This window comes from Solanum dulcamara, chromosome 9, assembly GCF_947179165.1.
Source record: "Solanum dulcamara chromosome 9, daSolDulc1.2, whole genome shotgun sequence".
NCBI lineage: Eukaryota > Viridiplantae > Streptophyta > Magnoliopsida > Solanales > Solanaceae > Solanum > Solanum dulcamara.
The window spans coordinates 64,446,968-64,468,920 of NC_077245.1; positions in this window are offsets into that span (position 1 = coordinate 64,446,968).

The window sequence follows — 21,953 nt, forward strand, 5'->3', positions numbered from 1 at the left end:
GTCCTCGGTAAGTTGTAACTGCACCATGTCCTGTCTAATCACCTCTCCCTAATATTTCTTCGGCCTACCCCTACCTCTTCTGAAACCATCCATGGACAACCTCTCACACCTCCTCACTAGGGCATCTATGTCTCTCCTCTTCATATGCCCAAATCATCTCAGTCGCATTTCTCGCATCTTGTCTTCCATCGAGGCCACTCCTACCTTGTCTCGAATAGCCTCATTTCTAATCTCGTCGCTCCTGGTATGACCACACATCCATCTCAACATTCTCATCTTGGCTACTTTCATCTTTTGAATGTGAGAGACCTTAACTAACCAACACTCTGCCCCATATAACATAGCCGGTCTAACCACCACTTCGTAGTACTTGTCCTTAAGTTGTGGTGGCACCTTCTTGTCAGGTAGCACACCGGAAGCGAGCTTCCATTTCATACACCCTGCCCCAATACGATATGTGACATCATCATCAATCTCCCCGCTGCCTTGCATGATAGACCCAAGGTACTTGAAAATACTTTTCTTTTGGATGGCCTGGTCACTAAGCCTAACTTCCGCGCCAACCTCCTGAGGTATCTCACTAAATTTGCACTCTAAGTACTTTATCTTGGTCCTACTCAACTTAAACCTTTAGACTCCAAGGTATGTCTCCAATCCTCCAGCTTAGCGTTAACTCCGCTACGAGTCTCATCGATCAGGACTATGTCATCCACAAAAAGCATACACCATGGCACCTCACCTTGAATTTGTCGCGTAAATTCATCCATCACTAAGGAAAATAAAAATGGACTAAGGGCTAATCCTTGATGCAACCCCATCACAACTGGGAAGTGCTATGAGTCCCCTCATACTGTCCTTACCCTATTTTTGGCACCCTCATATATATCCTTGATCACCCTAATGTACGCCACAGGTACACCTTTAGCCTCCAAACATCTCTCGTGGAACTTTATCGTAAGCCTTTTCTAGATCGATGAATACCATATGCAAGTCCCTCTTTCTCTCCCTATACTGCTCCACCAGTCTCCTCATAAGATGGATGACTTCTGGAGTTGAGCGTCCCGGCATAAATCCAAACTAGTTCTCTGAAATAGACACGCCTCTCCTAACCCTCATCTCTATCACTCTTTCCCACACTTTCATAGTATGGCTTAGAATCTTGATACCTCTATAGTTGTTGCAGCTCTTAATATCCCCTTTGTTTTTGTATAGAGGGATCATTACGCTCGACCTCCATTCTTCGGGCATCATTGCTATCCTAAAGATGATATTAAATCACCTAGTCAGCCACTCCAAACCTACCGAGCTCGCGCTTTTCCAAAATTCCCCAAGAATATCATCAGGTTTGGTCGCTCTTCCCAGCGCATCCTACGCACAATATCCTTAACCTCTTCGACCAAAATACTCTTGTAATACCCAAAATTATGAATCCTCCCTGTATGTTCCAAATATCCCCACACAATCTCTCTGTCCCCTTCTTTGTTCAAGAGTTTATAGAAGTACGATTGCCATCTCTGTTTAATGAGGGTCTCTTTGTCACGCCCCGAGAGGGTACCCTAGGCGTGGCCGGCACTCAGAAACCATCTCTGGCCTCTGAGAGAACCACTTGGTCTCATCACTTATTTGTTCATTAGCGGAAGACTTAATAAGAATACTTATATGGGCTCTCCATTAACAACATCTAATGAAAGAAGAATTTTTTTTTAGAAGAAATAGTTTCAAAGGAGAACTACTCCAATTACATCATTAAACTCTGTCTATGAAGCCTCTAATACTCTTAGATGGTGTCAATGACATGTTCATGGCTACCTTAAAAGAAACATAATACTCAATAATAATTAAAGGATAAAGAGTTCCTCCGAATATAAGAAGGACTCACCAAATAGCTGAAAAATAATGATCTTCAACGAAGCGCCTGTTGAGGATCTCTAACACTTGTATCTGCATCATAAAACGATGCAGGTCGAATGACGTCAGTACGTGGAATGTACGAGTATGTAAAATGGCAGAAAAGTAAGGACAGATATCAATAAACTCCTCTCGAGAAAACTCAGCTCAAAACTCAACATCATCTCAACATCAATATGTAATACAAGTTTAAAATATAATAATAAAAATAATAGTAACAAGCAATGCTTACTCAGTTGGGAGTTTCTCTAACCGACAACCATCACTTATGAGCTAGCGATGATACAACGAAGCGATGTCGTTGCCACATCCATCCAATATCTTGCCAGGGTAAAGGACATCACCATCTTGGATCCACTCATCAAAGTCCTCTTTTTGGGACTTAAGAGGCATAGCCTCCATCCTACGCTGGCTACGTAGTTCTGGGGTTTGAGTCAATTAAACTCTTACCTAATTCGGTGCTCAATACTACTCCCAAAATATGTGCTCATATTAATCTTATCATCTAGTCTCATTGGACTTTAATTTAAATCATCAAACTCATCTCATTACCTCTTCATCAATCATTATACTTCAAAAACATCATTTATATCTCATCAAAACATCTTGCTCAAAACATCATTTACTCAAATTCATTTAAACTCAACTCTTTTGCTCTTTCAAAACTCAATAAAAATACATATATAGTATTAATTCATATCACTCTTTTTATCAATGAAAATATTAAAAAGCCAACATCTTTACTCAAAATATGTATAAAAATATTCATGAACATCAAATCAATTAGGATTCATGAGAAAGTAGCCATGAACAATAATTCCAATAATATGAGAGATAACAATAATAATATTAATACATAAATATATCTAACTCAATAGAAGAAGAATTAATTCATTTAGAATTCAAGATTTGGATAAAACTCAACTATAACTCAATTATAATGAATTTAAATATTGAGCGCATGGACGAACTCAATCCAATGCTATGAAAGCCTTACATACCTAAAATCAGAAGCTTTACTTCGAATTGGAACACTCTTGGACCCCTAGCCTTTTCTTCTCGCCGGTTTGTTTTGTGTACTACCCGGAGTATAAGAATCACCAGAGTAGTATTTTTATACTACTAAAACTAAAACTATATTTGAGAAGGAGTAAAGAAGTATATAGAGAGAAGAGTTGCTTAAGAAAGCTTGGTGAATAAAATGAGGAAATAAGGTGGGTATTTATAGGTGTGGAGGAGGGACCTAACAATAAATAAACATAATCATAAAGGATGATCTTGAAAATTCAATGGAGAATTTTGATGTCATGGATGATGTCAAATGGTTCTAGATCTTTCTATGGTAGGTGAGATGAAATCTCTTTTAACGGAATATCCGTTTTCGAAGCTGCATTTGAATAAGATAAATTCCTTATTAGGATTTGATGTCTTCATAAGAATTGTAGATATAGAAGTCTAGTTTCAGTTAGTTCAAGAATCATCTAATTTAGAGTATTCTACATCGAGATATGAATTTTATTCTACAAATACTCCATTCCGTCACATCACTATGTCTTACAAAGATTAATTTATTTGATCTATTTAAACTCCAAATCTTAAGATATGTTCTTCATGAAAGTTGTAGGTAATAATGTTTTGGTAACTTAGAAATTTGAATCACCTAATTTGGACTATCCTATGAAAAGTTATGCCTAAATTACTTTAGGCATGAGAGAACATGATCAAAATACTTTTAGAACATGATCAAAATACTTTAGAACATGATCAAAATACTTTAGAACATGATCAAAATACTTTAGGCATGAGAGAACATGATCAAAATACTTTAGAACATGATCAAAATACTTTAGGCATGAGAGAAAATGATCAAAATACTTTTAGAACATGATCAAAATACTTTAGAACATGATCAAAATCTTTAGGCATGAGAGAACATGATCAAAATACTTTTAGAACATGATCAAAATACTTTAGAATATGATCAAAATCTTTTCATGCCTTCATATAAGGACTTTTGATAAATCAATAATTTAATGCATTTAAAAACCAATATAAGTTAATATAAGATAGGTAATTAAATTTCAAATATTTAATAATCTATGCATTTGGAATCATGATATGAAAAATCCATAAAGTTTCATGTTTGAATTAAATAGAAAACTTTGATAATTCATTTGGACTTCATGAAAGAAAGGATCCATGAATCAATAATATTTAGGGGGTGTTACACTCTTCTACCAATACTTTTCCATGCTCGTCCTTAATGCACTTCACTTGATCCACATCGTGTTCCTTTCACTCTGCACCCTGTCTAACTTAAATAATTTCCTATCCCCGCCTTTCTCTTCTAGTTCAACATAAAGGCGTTCAAAAGCTGCCATTTTTGCCGTCGAAATCGCCGACTTTGCCTCCTTCCTCGCTATCTTATAAAGTTCCCTATTTGTCCACTTTTCTACCTCATTCTTTCTTTCTATCATCTTCACATACGCTATCTTCTTTGCTTTCACCTTCCCTTGCACTTCTCCATTCCACCACCAATCCCCTCGATGCCGGCCACGGCTACCTGTCGAGACTCCCAACACTTCCCTTGCTACAACTCTAATATAACTAGACGTCCTATCCCACATAGTTTTCGTATCCCCACTACTATCCTAGGCCCTCCTATCATTTAATTTCTCTCCATCTCCAGGGTACTAGCCATGGTCAAACTCTCTCATCTGATCCTAGGTCGGTCATCCCTGACCCTTTTCTTCCTCGTTATCTTGATCCCTAAATCCATCACCAAGAGCTTATATCGGGTAGTAAGGTTGTCGATCGGAATGACCTTATAGTCTTTGCACAGTCCTTTATCATCCTTCCTAAGGAGTAAAAAATTTATCTGAGTCTTAGTCACCGCACTCCGGAAGGTTACCAAGTGGTCCTCCTTTTTTGGAAAACTCGAATTGGCTATCACCAACCCAAAAGCTCTTGCGAAATCCAAAAGTGAGACTCTTCCTCCATTTCTGTCCCCAAAGCCAAAGCCTCCATGCATATCATCATACCCTCCAGAAATAAACCCGATGTGCCCATTGAAATCTCCTTCCACAAAAAGCTTCTCAGTAGGCGGTATGCCTCCTACTAACTCGTCTAAATCCTCCCAAAAGCGCCTCTTATCCTTCTTGCTTAAGCCCGCTTGCAGCGCATAAGCAGTAATAATGTTCAATGTGATCCCTTCAATGACCACCTTAATCGACATCATCCTATCAGTGACCCTCCTAACCTCCACCACCTAATCCCTTAAATTATTGTCTACTAAAGTGCCTACCCCATTCCTATACTTTGATCTACCAGAGAACCAAAGCTTATACTCGTCTAGCTCTTTAGATTTAGAACCTACCCATTTGATCTCTTGTACACAAGCTATATTAATCTTTCTCTTTTTTAGAATCTTAACTAGCTCTATGGATTTTTCCATCAACATCCCAATGTTTCAAGAACTTACTCTCAGTCTAGACGCTCCTTTAATACACTTACCCCTCCTAACCCTCGTCCTCGTCCCCATCCCTGAGCGAGAACATGACCCTAATCTACCATCACTATCCAAAGCTACAAAAATGCGTATAAACCAATAAATTATTCTAAGGTTTAAAGTCAGCAAAATATAACTACAATTGTATGAGCAAGGAATAGATAGGGAAAGATATGGAAACCAGATGTACCAACTCCAGTTGAAATGAATTTGGTTGCCGCCGGAAAACACATCGGAGTTATTGTTCATGTCGGCTTGCCAAGGTGCTGTTCACACTGACCTTTGGATTGTGTGGATAGCAAATCTTGGGTTGAACGAGTCTTTGGGCCAAAAACCCAAAAAATGATTGCATTTAATGAAGCAGTATTTCATTGAGGAATTTCGTCGAACACCTTCAAGGCAGAAGTGAATTTGAAGCTTTTTTATGCTCTGAGCATGTTAACCAGATGGGCAATCACCAGAAACTGAATACAACAAGTAGGGACGATCCGAGGAGGAAAATGCAAGGTGTACCTAAGGTATAATCAGTGTAGTTACTATATACAATATTTCAAGATAGTTCTTGATAAATCGTTTTCGATGATAAAGTGGCTTTGACGAAGAACTCCAGCAAAAACCCACAATTACTTGGTTGAAAAGGATATTTGAAGAAAAAAAATGAAGGTGTATCAAAATTGTTGATACATATAGATAAAGGTGTATCTTTCGGTATTGAGCTTACCCAATTAATCGAAAAAAGGATGTATCTTCACTTCTAAATTAATTGTGGAACAATGCTCAAAAAAGAGAGAAAAAGATTGAGCTGCTGATGGCTATGGTAAGGGCTTTGAATTGAGATTCATGGGTGATGCTATTGTTGACCGTGAAAAAAAGATACGGGAGTTGATACAGAGCAAAGGAGAAAGTGTAGAAGGATTTTTAGATAAAAATTTTTTTGCTTTCAGCAGATTGTTGATTTTTTTGATTTTTTCTGTTCATCTTTTCTAAGACATATGAGTTCAGATTTTTAATGTATCTAGTTGATTTTGTTTCTTAAATTAATGTATAAGACCTCCGTTTCGACATTATGATACATTATAATTTTATCATGCACAATGTATCGTGTTCAAATATTAATTTTGATACATAATCCTAATCTATTGAAACACAAATTAGTATATATCATGTTCATAGTCATGTATTTGATTCATAACTATTACAAATTTTGTTATCTTTTATTACTAGATACATACACCCAGACATATTTAACTAGAAGGTTATATATAACTATAGACATTATCAAATATTATTGTTAATACATAAACACTTATGCTTTATAACAATATCAGCTTGTATCATATGCATAGTTATTTCTATGATACAACATTGATAGAGTAACTCGTTGATCTTTTTTGATTTTTTGTTGTACATTTTTTTCTGATATATATGGGTTCAGATTTTAATGTATCTAGATGATTTTGTTTCTTAAATTAATATATAATTTCTTGGTTTAAAAATTATGGTACATTATAATTTTATCATGCATAATATATAGTGCTCAAATATTAGTTTTGATACATAACCCTAATTTATTAAAACATAAATTAATATGTATCATGTTATACATAACTATTACAAATTGTGTTATCTTTTACTATCAGATACATACACCAGACTTATTCAACTAGAAGAATATGTATCTGTAGATATTATCAAACATTATTGTTCATACGTAAACACTAATGTTTTATAAAAATATCAATTTGTATCATATTCATAGTTATGCATATGACACGTAATTATGTTATGTATATAACACATAACTTTGTTATGTATATAACATATAATATATATCAAATGCTGTTATGTATCTGCAACACTACTTTATAACTAAATCAGTGTGTATCATGTTAATAGTTTTTGTGTATATGATACATAAATATGTCAATTGTCGAATTGACTTTATATATGCAACATTGTTCTGATGTATATATCAGATGTTATGTATCTTCAGTCCTCCGAGTAATAGTTTAAGATATAGTTGCACCACTTGAAGGGGAGCCTTGGAGTAACTGGTAAAGTTGTTGCCATGTGATCAAGAGGTCACGGGTTCAAGCCTTGGAAATAGCCTCTGGCAGAAATGCAAGGTAAGGCTGCGTACAATAGACCCTTGTGGTCGGACCCTTCTCCTGACCCTGCGCATAACGGGAGCTTTAGTGCACCGGGCTGCCAGTTTATAGTTGCACCACTTGTTTTATGCAATGTATATAAAATTCAATAATTTTCAAACTTTATTGTATGTATAACTAACTACAACTATTGAGAATAATTAAATGTATAATATATCTTTTATAAACTACGAAATATTTTAATTAGAATAATATCCAAGTGTGTTTGGTAGTAAAGAGCTTTGAGAACCAATGATTTTATTGTCTATGCTTAAAGTGTGATAGCAAGTTTTTTAACTGGAAGGGAATCGAGGATCTTGCAAGAGTGATAATAGAGATAAAACTAGATCGGACTTGGTCACTTATGTATCTACTTGTGAAGCTGACTTTGATTATTCTTGTTGCTACAGCAAGCGTGGAAAGAGTATTCTCATCAATAAAGAACATAAAGAATGATTTGTGTGCAGGAAAGATGAAGATCTTTTGAATTGTTGTTTAGTTTAATATATAAAGGTGTAGTATATTTAAAAATGTATGTAATGATGCCATTCTTAATGGTTTTCAAAATATGAAAACTCGTTGAGGACAATTGTAAGTGAATAACGTTTCTTGCTAATATAGTAATGTATAAAGGCTGCTCGTCAACTTATTGTCACCGTAAATTTCATGTAACTGAATTAAATATTTGTTTTGAAGATAATGGTGGCCCCATATTCATGAAATTCTGGATACGCCTCTACCTCTCGTAGTCTATCCTAAATCGCTGAGACTTTATCCAATGCCTCCTGAAAGAAGTTTGTACCATGCATCCTAGTCTCCAAAGCCTTAAACCACCCAACTGGTGATCGAAAATGCGTACCATACAATGTCATGAATGAATCCATTTGAATACTCGAATGATACTTGTTATTATAAGCAAACTTTGACAAAGCTAAAACTAATTACACTGACCTCCAAAGTCAACAACACAAGCTTGAAGCATATCCTTCAAAATCTGAATAGTCTATTTCGACTGCCCGTCGGTCTGTGGATGAAATATTGTGCTAAGATCCATTTGACTACCCAACTCTTCTTAAAAGGTCCTCTAGAATATAGAGGTAAACTGAGAGCTATTAGAGGTAATAGACACTGGCACCCCATAAAGACGAACCACATCCTGAATATAAATTTGAGTTAATCTCTCAACACTAAAAGAAGACTCATGGGTAAGAAATGAGCAAGTTTTTACAATAGATCCATGATGTCCCAAAAGTCTACGGAAACCTACAACAAAATCTATAGTGATCTTCTCCCACTTCTACTTAGAATGGATAATCTCTGAAACTCACCACCAAACCTTAAGTGCTCGGTCTTCACCTAATAATAACACAAGAAACGAGCCACATATTATGTTATATCTCTCTACATGCTACTCCACTAGTAGTTTACCTCAAATCTCTATACATCTTAGTTGAGCTTGGGTGAATAGAATATTAGAGCTATGAGCCTCTTGAAGCACCAATTGAATCAAATCCATAACTCAAGAAACAAAATATGGTCACTAAATATTAAACGCCCTCGGTATCTAAGGTCGCCTCTCAAGCATCACCGCTCAATACCCAATCGTGAATGGCCACCAAAGCCTTATCCTTGAACTGTTGAACACGAATTAAGTCTAAAAGAGTAGAGTGAGCCTCACTACAAGCTAAAACCCACCTGGGATCGGAGATATCAAGCCACACCAACATATTATCTAATGACTATATATCCAATGCCAAAGGTCTCTCCAAAACCAAAAGAAATCCTTGATTTTCCATAGTCGCTGCCTTTCGGCTCAAGGCATCTACTACCACATTTACCTTGCTTAGATAGTATAGAATAGAGAGGTCATAGTCCTTCAGAAGCCGAATCTACTTATATTGCCTCGAGTTAAGGTCCTTTTGGCTCAAATATACCAAGGACCCAGGTGATCTGTGTAGATCTCACAATGAACTCCATACAAGTAATGCCTCCAAATCTTAAGCACAAAAACTACAGTCGCTAACTCCAAATTCTTAGTGGGTTAGTTATACTTGTGCACCTTAAGATGCCTCGATGCATAAGCTATAATAAGATCTTATTGCATCAAAACTCAATCCAAACAACCAAAAGATGCTCTATATAACACCATAAACCCCTCACCCTCACCTAAAAGAGTCAAAATAAGAGCTAAAGTGAGCAGCTCCTTGGGCTTGAGAAAGCTTACCTCACACTCATCTGACACTCAAAAGGAATATCTAACTTGGTCAATCTAGTCAACGGTACTGTTATAGAAGAGAAATCCTCAGTGAACCGTCTGTATCCTGCCAATCGAACGAAGCTCTAAATCTCTGACACTGAGGTGGGCATAGTCCAATCACAAACTGCTTTAATATTTATTGGGTCTACCATAATCTCATCTTTTGACACCACATACCCCAAGAAATCTTTAGACTCAAGCCAGAACTCACACTTTGAGAACTTAGCATAAAATAGTTGATCTCTCAAAGTCTAAAGTAAAATCCTCAAATGTTGCTCATGCTTCTCCCTACTTCTCCAGTAAACCAGAATATCATCGATGAACATAATGATGAAAGAGTCTAAATATAGCCTAAAAACATGAGTCATTAAGTCCATGAATGTTGTTGGGGCATCCGTCAACCTAACATACATCACTAGAAACTCATAATGGTTGTAACAAATCCTAAAAGTTGTCTTATGGATGTCCTTTGCCCTAATCCTCAATTGATGATAACTACCTCAAATCAATCTTAAAAATAACACGATACCCAGAAGATGGTCAAATAGATCATCGATACGAGGCATGGGGTACTTATTCTTTAATGCCACCTTATTTAGCTGCTTGTAATTGATACACATGCACATAAAATCATCCATGTTTTTTATAAACAGAATAGGGGTACCCAAGATGAGTTACTCGGTCTAATGAAATCCTTACCCAAGAGATCTTGAAGCTGAACATTATGCTCTTTGAGCTCAACATATGCCATATGATAAGGTGGAATAAAAATATGCTGAGTGCTCGGCTAAAGATTAATAACAAAATCAATATCATGCTTAGAAGGAAGACCATATAGGTAGGTAGTAGGAAATATATCCGCGAACTCATGAACAATATGCACAGAATCAATTGAAGGACTCTCTTTACTAACATCGCGCGCATAGGCCAAGTAGGTCAAACACCCACTAAACACCAACCTCGCACATAAGAGATAATCCTAGTTTGTATGTGGCTATCAGAACCCTACCATACCACTAGGGGAATGCTAGGCATGGTTAAGGTACGGTTGCATGGTAGGGGTATAACTAGTTCATACCCCAAATCACATCAAAATCTAACATATCCAGCATAATAAGGTCATCTCGAGTATCACACTCTCAAATAGACACAACACAAGATCTATAAATATGATGCACTACTAAAGAATTAGCTACGAGAGTAGATACAGATATTGGCATTGACAAAGGCTTAGAAGATAAACCCTAAATGAGAGCATAATATATAGAGTCAAATGAATATATAGAGATTGGATCAAATAAAGCATAGGTTGGCTAATGGCAAACTTAGATCATACCTATAATAACTAAATCTGAAGCCTTAGCCTCTAGCCTAGCTGAAACTGCATAGAAATGACCTCATCCTCCACTGGACTGGCCACCAGATCTACCACCCACTCTACCTGCCTCAGACCCTTCTCAAGCACTTTAGAGACCACCCTTGTGACCTTGAGCATCAACTTTAACCGAAGGCGCTGCAACCCTAATCGGTTATGCCATATGAGAAGAACGTACCAATGTCCTATATAGGGGAAAATCTCTATTATAGTGACCAACCTCTCCATAATCAGAGCAACTATTACCTCCCCAGGCTCAAAATAAAGGACTAGTTGATCTGCCTTAGTGACTACAACCTAGAGACCTAGAAGATACACCTCACAATGGGTGCTCTGCGCTATCCTCTCTTGGACTTGAATTCCAAAGTGATGCCTAAAAAACACGTCTAGACTGCCCCTGATGCTGGTATGGGTGTTGACCTTTATTTGAATATAACCCCTACCTCAGGAATGAGATCTATTCTAGCCCCTCGATATCAAGACCTCTTATCGCTGCCCCCATGGGCCTCAAGATGGAGATCCTTCATAGTCTGAGCATAGTCAACCATATCAAGGAATGACCTATTCACTAATTTTAGGGACTCTTTTTCAATACAAAGCTAAAGTCCCAAAACCCACACAAAGCACCAAACTTTCTCCTCCTCAGTTGGCAGATAATAGTAGCATGTCTATAGAGCTCATGAAAATGGGTCTTGTATGCTGGCACGGTCATGGAGCCCATCCGTAACCGAGAGCATTGATCTCTTAATCTATCCCTGACACTATGGGGTATGAACTTGGGAAAGAATGCCTTAGAAAACTGTGTTCATGTCAAAGAAGGGGACTCACCTTGTTTACACTCAATAATTGTCCACCACTATCGGGCTAGTCTGTCTAACTGATAGGTTGTATAATTTGCACCCCTTGACTTAACTAAACCCAACGTATATAGTCTCTTGTGATATCTAGTCAAGCACTAATGGGTATCCTCCCCTACAGATCCTGAAAACCTCGGAGGATCTAATCTCAAGAATCTACCCAAAATCTACTAAAATGAGGCTTTTCCCTTTAGAGCAGCCTCCAAAAAATGCCACGCTATGAAATCAGCAATCTAGGCATCAACACGAACAAAACAATACCCATAATACCATAAGAGAATTCAAGCTTAAAATCAGGTCAATAATGGGCTCATGGGACAGAAATTATCAAATTGACTCTGTCATAAGGTCCACACTATCTCAAGAAACTTGTGCTAAAAAATGGACACAATCCAATCTCACACAAAGCTAAAACATCCCACAAGCTAAGCTAGTAAAGATACCCAAATTCAAGCTAAAAATGAAGAAATTAAGGAGACTTATGGGTTTCAAAGCATGGTTAACAACTCCAACAATGCTCCTAATCTAAACCCATCTCAAATACTTCAATTCTCCAAGAATTCACTTTAAACCGAGCTCTCATACACTTCTTCTCACTAAAGAAAATTGAAGAAAATGAGAGAGATATAACTGCTAGCGACGTCGCACCTGTAGAAAAAGTTATCACGATCAAGTTAGGCCTGAGGTGTGATACGGTGATTATAAATCCGAAAGACTCCAACCAAGGTCCTTAGAATATCATATATGAGCTTACATAAAATAAAAAAGAACAACAAGACTAAATCATAAATGTGGAATAAATGTCTCAACATGAACATCTCGATAAAGGAGAAATCAACTCTAAATAAATATGACAACATAGACTCCATGACAATTTAAGATACCTCTACTAGTCTAGACAGGGCATATGAAAAGCTCCTAGCTCAGCAACATAAGAAATAAAATTCATACTGAACAATAGGAATCTTAAATGTCTCGTCCTCAAATCATGAGGACTCACCAATAAGAGAAAAGTAAGCTCAATATCTAGCCATGAGCGGAGTGTGTAAAACGATCTCTGAACCCTAATTATGATACAATGTAGGCAAAAGTATGCGTTAGTACATAAAATGCACTAATTATATGAGAAACATGCATGAACAATGATAATCGAACATAGTCAATATGATCATGTGATGCATGACCAATATCTTGAAAACATGTGTAGAACTTGAAAATATTAGAAAATCATAATGATGTTGCCAATGCATCATAAAACCTTATAAGGGCTTATAGAACATAATGTATACATATGTGGGATATTAATCTTAACTGACATGTAAGACCATATGAGCTATAACATGAAATTCGATGTAACTCCTATACTGAGAAGAGAGAGAGGCTACTTTCCAAGGTAGACTGCATATCATAAATATAAATATGAGCTATATGTGGATCCACTAACTAAGTCATAAAGGCAATCTACGATGACATGTAGTTTTAGAACTATGTGTTACTGCTAAGGTTCTCTCGTGGATCCCACAAACTAATCCAACATCATGAAAATATCATAAGAATAGCTCCTTGAAAACCATGATCATAACATAACATGTGGACATTTACCTTTCTAAGAATTATAATCATCATATCTTGCATATTTTGAGAAAAACTTCCAAAAATTCAAGGTTTTATACTTGAAAACATACTTGAATCATTTTTTGGTTTTCCACCTGGTGTTTGGAGCCTATGGAGCTCCAACTAAATCCAGATCGCGTACTGCAGGGCCCATTCGGGAGTGACGCTCCCAACAGGATTTTTTCGACCCATTGCTCAAACCCGAAACCTCTAATTAAGGGTGAAACAGTTCCACCACTATACCACAACCCATGTTGGTACTTGAATCATCATACATAGCTTTCATAAATCATACATGAGAATTCATAAACTTTATAATCATAAATCTAAAATTCATACTTGAAATTGATAGCATAATGCATAGGTTCTTGTAAAATACATTGAAAATATGTAATTGAATTGAAATCATGCATAAAATGATCTTTGAAGTTCAATAAAATTATAATTGAATTGACCCAATGAAATTTGATAAGAACCCAAGAATTATAGAATTGAAATTGATATAGAATTAAGGAAAAATATTTAGGACTCCATGGATGGAAACGACCCATAGATGAATTCCCATATACCTTGATGAATATCAAACTTGAAATTTTGAATAAGAAGCTTGACCTTAGAATCCTAGTTTGATGAAGAAGAAAAGTCCTTTGAGAGAGAATATTTGATGTCTTAGAGTGATGATGAGAGAATAAGAGGTTATGGTGGGAATTTGAATAATTTAGGTATTTATAGGCTTCACATAATATCCCAAAACAACATATTATAGGTGTAGAATAGGTAGGAAATACCCAAAATAATCCTCATTAATTTTTGTCAGAAGGACCTACGGGCAGGGACCTATGATCATAGGTCGGTCGATAGTTAATAGCGACTGATTGTCGAATGGGTGCACAAAAATTCAAGCTACTGGAATTGTACCATTGACCCTACGGAATAAGTCTATGGGTCATAGGAATGGTTCATAGAACACACCAACCCTTAGCCAAAAATTCAAAACTCAAGACCCATCTTATAAGTGTAGTCTATGGGCCGTCAATTCTCCTACAGGTTGTAGGACCCATTCATCCTGCCAACTTATCACGACCTGACCTATAGCCTAGTCGTAACACAGAGATTAGAATTTCGAGGGACTCCAACCAAGCCTTTTATCATAATTTTCATGACCATTCATAGGGTAAATAAGCAATAAAGCTAAATCAAGATACGGAAGCAAAATCTCAAACAAAATAAAAGTCTCAATCGAGGAGAAACAACATAGACTCTCTTTTAAAATCTAACATGCCTCTAGTAACACGATGGGAGCATAAGACAATCTCCTAGCTCACCCACTATAAAAGATAAAAAAGTCATAAACTCATAAGAACAAAATTTCTCTTCCTCAGAATGTGATTACTCACCAATAATATGAAAGTGCTAACTATATCCATAAGTAGGAGGAGGATAAACATGATCGTCGGTCCCTATATTATGATACAATATAGACAAAAAGTATGCGTTAGTATATGAAATACACTAAGTATGTTAGAATATGCATGAATAATAAGCATAGGACATAATCAATATGCATCATGGGATACAAGACCAATATCTTTAAAACATGTGTAAAATCATGAAAACATTAAAATATTTATCTTATTGGTTAATGCATCAAAAGAATCTCATAATCAACATAAGAACTCATAACTCAATTGAAACTGTGTGGGATAGGATCATTAACCAACATATAAGACCATGCGAGCTAATACATGGAATCTGATGACTCCTGCATCGAGACAAGGAAGGCTACCTTGCTAGGGCATACTTCATAAGTAATTAACTAGGCTATGTGGATCCACTAGCTTCGCCATAATGGCATATGTAAACCTACGCGGGCAACGTAGTTTGGGACTAAAGGTTGCTACTAGGATTCCCTTGTGTAACTAACTGCTTTACTGGACCAAACCCCACTTAAAATTCCTCTCGGTGCTTAGTCAATATCCCAACGGAACTCATAAAACATGATCATAAACATCATAGGAAAATATAGTAACTACCTATCAATCTATCTTTACAAAACATCATAAAAATTGCTCATCTACCATCATCATAGTAAAAGCATAGGATTAGCTCATCTATCATATAACTCATACAATGTGGGTGTAGGTTTTCCATCATTACATATCTTTGATCATAACATCTTCAGGGACTTAACTTTCCCTATCTTTAACTTTACTTGAAACCTCATAGAATCATCATTTATGAACTTCTTTGCATAAAGCCTCTTTAACTCATAGCATAAAGCTTTCATAAAATATAACATGAAAATCATGATCATATCTCATAAATCATACTTGAAACTAACATATATCACGGGTCATTACAATTCAACTTAAAATCATGCAATGTGATGTGAATTATGCATAATTAGGCTAATGATATTGAAATATATCATAATTGAGAAGACTCAATGCAAATAATGAAATTAGGTCTTGTAATTGAATAATTCATAAGAGAATTGAGAAGAAATTCTTGGGATTCCATGGGTGAAAGATATCCATGGATGAAGTCCCACATACCTTGAACTTGATGAGCCCTAAATTGTAGAGATTGAAATCATGACCTTGAAGGAATCCATTGAATTGTTTGTGGAAGAAGAAGGCCTTAGAGAGAAAACTTGAGAGAGAAGGTTTTGGATTTTGGGAGCTATGTTTGAGAATGAGAGGGTTAGAAGGCTTTAGAGCAGTTAATAGGTATGAATCTATCCTTACAAACTGTCCTCATTCATTAATGAAATATAGAGAAAAGACTAGAATAACCCTCATTAAATTTGAAAATTGGGGCCGCATGGAGGACCCACCATGGTTCGTTAACTTTACCATGGCCCGTGGTGGTGTTTGTGGTTAGTGCCTTGAACTTGGTAAAATGGGAAATCTAGAGTTTCCTTTTCACTGGGACCATAATGGTCCATAAAGGTCACCACGGCCCATGATGAGGGTCATGGTGAAGGACCTGACATAAGAGTTTGAAGGAGTGATCACCACAGAACCCACCACGGTCCGTGAAGGGCAATACGTCATGTGTGGTGTGATCGTGGTCTTGGCCTTGGGAAAGTTTCTGAGGGTCTCAAGGGAGGGGTCACCACGGAGGGCACCATGGCTAATGGTTCTCACCATGGCACGTGGTCCCTTCCCTATAGGACTGAGTTTCAAAATCCTGACCACGGTGGCACATCACGAACCGTGGTGAGGACTACGTCCTATGATTGCCTTCATGGTCATCAACTAATGCCAAAAAGATGAAATTTTTGGAATTTTATCTTTTGTTCCTTGTTTTCCGTATTTCCAACTTCTGAGGTCTTACACAACTTTTCCAAAATTTGAAATACTAAGTCTCTAATCACTTCTTACGATTCGACCCTATAGATCGTAATTTTTTTTACAATTTATAGGTCCTCCTTATATAGTGATCGGATACTTTGTGAAATTTCTTCCTTCTCAGACCCTTCCCACGAGCCTTTCTTATGACTCGTCAAACTTCATACAGTCCGTTAAAGCGACTCGTCTCAGACAACTCAATTTTTCTCAAAATATTGGGCCTTCTACGACTACCTTCCTACGTTCCGTAGGTCGGCTTGTAAAAGCCTGTACCACCATCTTTCTGCAACACTTTTCTTTGTTTGGCCTTCCAACTTCTGGGGTCTTACAAAAGCTTTGCATAAGAGACGGTCAACAGGACCAGTCAGCTCTGTGGGAGTGGACTCGACTTTGCAGGTGCAAGGTCGCAGAAGTGACCAAGCTTCGCAAGAGCAAGGTCTGTTGACATTGTCAACTTTCGCAAGAGTGACTGATTCTCAGCCAGAGCGACACCACAAGAGTGACTGTACTAACAGCTGGTACATCAGCTACTTGAGATTAAAATCTCAAGTCTCAAACAAAATTCGATCGAGATCCAACCAATGCAAGTTGAACATGCTATTTAATCAAAAATGATATTTTGGACTCAACGAAATTATCAAAACTTACAATAGATTAATCAAATGGGGACTCACCATGAAAGCTTAATCCTCTGCCAACAGGCAAATGAGTCCAAAAACCATCTCTTTTGGGAATGCCCTTTTTTAGAAACATCTTATTTTCGATATGCTTATTCCTATTTGACCTTTTGTCTTATTTTCCTCTCTTGAGTTGAGGGTCTTTCGGAAACAGTCGCCTTACCTTTCAAGATGGGGGTTAGGTCTACATACACTCTACCCTCCCCAGACCCCACATTTTGGGATTATACTGGGTTTGTTGTTGTTGTATCTGGTTAAGACTCCTCAAATGGTTACACAAGGAAGAATTTCTAACAGATACCTAAGACCAATTCATGGACTATACTATTAACAACTCAAAAGGGATATCACACCCTGGTCAGATTTTTAAAATGCTCCTAACAGAGTTTACTCACTATTTATGAATGGAAAGAAACAAAAGAACATTTGAGAAGAAAAATAGATGTTGGGAAGACATAGGAAGAAGTGGTGTATATGTGTGGCGTGAGAGCAATCACTGAAATTAGAACCTTAGTCAAAATTTACTTGTTTTGTTAAAGAACAAATGGACTAATGGATTGGCCACTTGAAATATTTGTGGATTGTCCACTTAAAATATTTGTGGATTGTCCATTTGAATTATTTGTGTGGATTGTCCACTTGAAATATTTGTTTAATTTAAGTGGTATTTTACTTCATCTTTTTTTGACTATAAATAAGTCATCACTTGCAATGTAAGAATACACACAAAAATAGAAGAAAATTTCTACTACTCTCTCTATATTACTACTTTCTTTATATTCTCTTGCTTTTCTTCCTTTATAAAATTATCAAGTTAGTTAATTTATAACATGTTATCAGCACGAAGCTCTAATTTTTCAAAAAAATTAACTTCTATATCAGGTATATCTACTAAAGAAATTTAATTTTTAAGTTGTCTTTGTTACTTTCAAATTAATTTTTATCATGTCAAACTTGTCAAAATTGGAATTTGTAGCACTTAATATTTCTGGCAAGAATTATTTGTCATGGGTACTTGATGCTGAAATCCACCTTACCGCTAAGGGTCTTGATGATGTTATAATTGAAGGAAATACAGAATCAAGTCAGGATAAAGCAAATGCTATGATTTTCCTTCGTCATCATCTAGATGAAAGCCTGAAAATGGAATACTTGACAGTGAAAGATCCACATGAATTGTGGAAAGACTTAAAAGGGAGGTATGGCCACCTCAGGGCAACGATATTGCCAAGGGCTCGTTATGAGTGGATGCATTTATGGTTTCAAGATTTTAAAACTGTAATTGAGTATAATTCTGTTGTATTTAGAATAACTTTCCAATTAAAATTATGTGGGGAAACTTTAAATGATGAGGACATGTTAGAAAAGATACTAACTACTTTTCATGCCTCTAATGTAATATTACAACAGCAAAACCATGAAAAGGGTTTTAAAAAATATTCTGAATTGATCTCATGCCTTCTGGTGGCTGAGCAATATAATACCCTTTTAATGAAAAATTATGAAGCCCGTCCCACTGGAACTGCTCCATTACTGGAGGCAAATATGATAAAAACACATGGCCAGTCTGAAAGAAGACAAAATAAAAATCATGGCCACACTAATGTGCATGAATGTGGCAATGATAGAAGACGATTTAATAATCATCGTGGTGGTGGTCAACATAAAAGGGAGAACAATATCAGTTCTCAAAATGGCCCTTCGAGAAGTAACTGTCATCGTTGTGGCATGAAAGACCACTGGAAAAATGAATGTCGGACGCCTGAGCATTTTATAAAACTTTATCAAAATTCTTTCAAAAAAAAGGCAAATAGAGGTGGTGCCTCTTCTTCTAATGCTCGAATAGAGTCACACTTGGCATTCGAAAATAATGTTGAGGCAAGACCTTTGAATAATGATAATATTGAAGAAATCTGGCTTTAAAGGATGATGATTTTAATGACCTCAACGATATTACTCATTTGGAGGTTGAAGATTTTTTTAAGGATCTTAATTGATGTTTAATTTCATATTTTTCAATATGTTGTCATTTTATGTACTTTGAATTATTGTGTTTTTACGTTTATGTATTTGAAAAAAATAAATCAGGTCCACATTTTTATGATAATTGTATATTGTTTATTACATTATGCTATTTTACAATATTGTAATTAATTACTATTAGTGTGCTATTATTTAATCTTAATATCATATTGTTACTAAAAATAATATTCGCCTTATTTAATGTCATTATACTAATTATTTATTCTTGTTGATGTTTTAGACATTAATAATATATAATGATTGTATTATTTTTGCCAATAAACAAATTATTTATACATGATGAATAATATTATATTAATGTTTTATAATTTTATTTATTTTATATTTGTTTTAACACTTATGTATAATATTTATTTAAGGTTAATAAGTATATTCTGCCATAAAGTTTTTGAATTCTAAGTTAATTAAACTAATTCACTAGTAAATTATTAATTTATATAAAATTATGTTTATTATTAACGTGTTACACCTCAGTTTGTTAATTCTTATAATTTGGTACGTTAGGTTCATATTATCAATTATTTTTTCTGTGTTACAAATTCATTACAATATAATTCCATAAATTAAATTATTGTAATATTCATCATAATTGAATCCTATAATTTTTTAAAATTCTAAATTACCATAATTTAACTTTAAAAGGGACTTATGTTTTTCTAGCAAAATTGTTACTTATTTTATTTCTTACAAGACATTTTTATTGTATGAAGATGAATAAATTTGTCAGTCTTCAATTGAATTCAAGATGAATAATGAAGATATGCGTCTTTTGGATAGTGCTACAACTCATACGATATTAAAAGAAAAGAAATATTTCTGTCATTTGATTATGAAAAAGGCCTATGTCAATACAATATCTGGTAGTACAAAATTGATTGAAGGCTCTGAAAAAGTGGCCTTATTACTACCTGGAGGAACGATATTGGTAATTGATAATGCATTGTATTGTAGTAAGTCTTAAAGAAACTTGTTAAGTTTCAAGGTTATTCGCAAAAATAGCTATCATATTGAGACTGCAAATGACGAAAAGGTTGAATACCTTTATATTACAACAATAAATATGGAGAAGAAAATTGTGCATAAAAAAAATTACCTGCACTTTCTTCTGGATTGTACCATACAAATATTGGTACTGTTGAATCACATGCCATTGTAAACAAAAGGTTTACTGATTATAATGATTTTATCATTTGGCATGACCGATTGGGCCATCCCGGTTATAATATGATGCGCATAATTATTGAGAATTCATATGGACACACTTTAAAAATAAGAAAATTCTTCAATCTAAGGAATTCTCTTGTGTTGCTTGTTCCCAAGGAAAATTAATTATCAAACCATCAGCAACTAAGGTTAGGATTGAATCCCCTATGTTTCTGAAACATATATAGGGTGATATATGTGGGCCAATTCACCCTTCATGTGGACAATTTAAATATTATATGGTCTTGATAGATGCATCTACAAGATGGTCACATGTGTGCTTATTATCAACTCGCAACATGGCTTTTGCGAGATTGTTAGATCAAATTATAAGGTTAAGAGCACAATTTCCAGATTATGTAATAAAGACAATTCGTCTTGATAATGCTGGTGAATTTACATCTCAATCATTTAATGATTATTGTATGTCGGTTGGAATAAAAGTTGAGCATCCGGTCGCTCATATCTATACTCAAAATAGTCTAGCAGAATCATTGATTAAATGCCTCCAATTGATAGCTATACCATTGTTAATGAGGACAAAACTTTCTATTTCAGTATGGGGGCATGCTATTTTGCATCCAGCAGCACTATTGCGCATAAGGACAACAAATTATCATGAATTTTCCCCATTACAGTTGGCGTTTGGAAGGGAACCAAATATATCCCATCTTAGAATATTTAGGTGTGCTGTATATATCCAAATTGCTCCACCGCACCCCAAAGAAGATTGGGAATATATGTTGGGTATGAATCTCCTTCTATTATAAAATATTTGGAACCTATGACTGGAGATTTATTTACGGCAAGATTCGCTGATTGTCATTTTGATGAATCAGTATACCCAATATTAGGGGGAGAACATAAACAGTTGAAAAATGAGATAGATTGAAATTCAATGTCACTATCTCATTTAGATCCTCGAACAAATCAATGTGAGTAAGAAGTTCAAAAGATGATTTATTTGCAGAATATTGCAAATCAACTGCCGGATGCATTTACTAACCTTCC